This window comes from Etheostoma spectabile, chromosome 3 (genome assembly GCF_008692095.1).
Source record: "Etheostoma spectabile isolate EspeVRDwgs_2016 chromosome 3, UIUC_Espe_1.0, whole genome shotgun sequence".
NCBI classification, from domain to species: Eukaryota; Metazoa; Chordata; class Actinopteri; order Perciformes; family Percidae; genus Etheostoma; species Etheostoma spectabile.
Genome location: NC_045735.1, coordinates 8,131,044 through 8,133,801, shown reverse-complemented (window position 1 = coordinate 8,133,801; position 2,758 = coordinate 8,131,044). Strand labels below are relative to the sequence as shown.

Below are 2,758 nucleotides of genomic sequence, written 5' to 3'. Positions count from 1 at the left end.
GATATAGGAAAACGGGTCCATTTGACCCGAGGACAACATGAGGGTTAAACCGGTGTAGCTGCAACTGTCTGGGTTTAGACTTCATACATGTAGTTAGCATTTTGTTCTCAAATCTAATTGAATTGAAATAACAGTAGGGCAACATGTAAATACTGTGTAAGGTAAACGTATTGAAACTACTTCAACGCATTCTCAGGAACGGGTCCGTATGATATCGTACGAAAATGTATGAACATGATATGATAGTTGTTTTAAGCCGCTTGTAAAAATCCTGTTTGTTGACGCCAACCTATCCACCCGACCTCCTCTCTTGGCGGCCATCAATGTAGTGAACACAGCATAAAAAAACATGGAATGCTTACAACTTACAGTGCTTAATATATATATCATAGCTGTTTGGACAAATGGTTCATGAGAACAGGCGGGACTACTTATAATTATCCAATAGTAAGTAGACTTGCTGAAGCAAATATGAAATGGTCGCCTAGAAGCTCAAAAAACAGTATTAAATGGGCTTTAATAGTACAAAAGTTTGGCTTTGACTTCAAGTCTAGTTAGTTCCATTAATTCCAGGGATATTGTACCATCCATTTCCTATGTGAATCTAAAAAGGCATTTGTTACCAGTTGTGAATACTCTGGTAGTGGGTACGTACGTCCATGCTCAGCCATTGTTTCTATCTGATACTGACCAGAGTACGGGCACATTTTGCCCCGCCCCGACCCCCTAAAGCCATTAGCTTCCAGCCATTTGATTAAATGTGGCCATTGATTCCCACAGGAAATGAGTCAAGCACAGCACCACCTGATCAGAGCTGCCAGCTCCCTAATGGAGAGAGAGAGCAGGGGTAAAAAGAGGGATTGTGGGAGGTAGAGGTTACACTAACAATGTAGGGATGCGAGGAGATGAAACAGCTTAGTGTGAAATGCAAACACACACTGAGAGACATCCAGCACCCTATTGTTCCTGACTCATCGGCAGCTTCCAGCAGCCTGAGGGCTTTACATACTGTACAGCTGCTTTAGCAATGTGGAGTGAAAATGCTGAAACGTATAGTAAAGGCTTCTGGTTTTATCTATTTTATCTGCTGTATTTTAAAAGAGGACTGGGAATTCATACAACTCAGTTATTTCTGTTGTGATTCATATTATGCAAATGGATTTTTTTCTTTCACTTTAACTCTTTGAAATGTCACATTACATCTCTTTATAGTCAGATTTTGATGCAAATTTTCAGCTATCTTGCTCAATATTATGTCCTCAAATGACGTTATCCATTCTCATCAAAGAAAAAGCTGTATATCATTGTATTAGTTTTGAAATTTTGTGTCTGGAAATCACATTTCAATTGTCTGTGACCCAGTGGTGAGTAGCTGAGAGCAAATATCTGACTAGAAGAAGTGACAGGTTTATAGACATGCTATGTGTACCACCCGAGGTTCACTCTATACAGGTTGTATGACATCAGGGTGTTGCGATGTGTCATGCTGACAGTGTCAGAGGCTCCAGGCGTGAATTTGACCCATAAAGACATGAAGAGAGACAGCAGGCAGGAGGCCAGGAGAGAGAAACACAAACACAACACAGTCTACAGCCAAGATTACACACCTACACAGCTACACAAACGGCCATATTGCCAGAGGTTACTCAGTTGGCTGGCATAATGATTCTCACTATTAAAGCTAATGAATGGCATTAGCAGCCTCAAGCCATGACATAGGACAAGGAGCAGCCTGCCGCAATAGGAGTGGCCAGGATGGAAACTGGGGGAGCAAAGAGCCATAATCTGTCCCCAAGGTAAAGATACAAATATACCTGTCACGGGCAGTGATGGGGGTTTAAAATGACAACCTGGCACTGTGGATATGATTACTGCTGAGAGTCTGGCAACTCTAGATGAGGGGAAGAGGAAGTGAGAAGCAAGGATAGATAGTGCTGTCAATGCTTTTGTCACCCCTGCCTCATGCATAACTTCTCTCTCCTAAATGTTTTCCACCTTCTCATTTAATATTATTTTACTGCTCTGCATTTAAAATTTCCCTCACACTACCATCAGACGATTACAACCACTCACAGTCTCCTGTGTTTTGTTGATCGAATACGATGAGTAAGCCTTTATTTTCTAGCTCCCCAGAGGCATCATTTCACCAACACATGCGGACACTTCATTTTTGATGGTGGCTTTTATAAAAGAAAGGAACTCATTTTTGTAGATTTTGATGCAGTTTCATAAAGGCCAGCAGAATAAGGAACACTATTTTTTGTATTGTGTGCATATCTCCCGTATTCTCAGCTAATTGTTGCCATTTGGAGAATGAGACATTTGAATAATTTTTTTTCTGTACCAAAATAAAAAAGTAAAACTTCTGGCTACAAATCTGTTAAAAGTCAACTATAGATGTCTATGAATCATACATGTACATATGAGTCCTCCAGGATTATGAAAATATACTCAATCACCAGATACTGTATAGTTTCTTGTTAACATAACTTTCTTGAACCATGTTTACTCTCCAACAAGTCTATCATCCTAAAGGTGGAATTACGTTGTTACAGTTTAAAACGTGGCTGCTGTTCTGGTCCAGTAGGGAGCCACTTCTAAGTAATCAATACCAATCACAAACACAGTGGACCATGTAATTATGAAATATAAAGTAGTCAAACTTAAAAAAATGAGTTTTTCTTATTTGATTTTATATATATAAATATACACACACACAGTAAAGGCCAAAAGTTTGGACACACCTTCTCATTCAATG

At 39.7% G+C, this 2,758-nt stretch overlaps 1 protein-coding gene and 1 long non-coding RNA gene across 3 annotated transcripts in view; one reads left to right on the top strand and one right to left on the bottom strand.

Moving 5' to 3' along the window:
• Positions 1 to 2,758, top strand: part of lsamp (limbic system associated membrane protein) — a 713,356-nt gene that overhangs the window by 283,127 nt on the left and 427,471 nt on the right. The window lies entirely within an intron of this gene.
• LOC116671754 (uncharacterized) overlaps positions 1 to 2,758 on the bottom strand; it is a 32,264-nt gene that overhangs the window by 16,309 nt on the left and 13,197 nt on the right. The window contains exon 3 of the long non-coding RNA XR_004327344.1: positions 2,460 to 2,465. This is a non-coding gene — a long non-coding RNA (uncharacterized LOC116671754). The remainder of the gene's footprint in view (positions 1 to 2,459; positions 2,466 to 2,758) is intronic.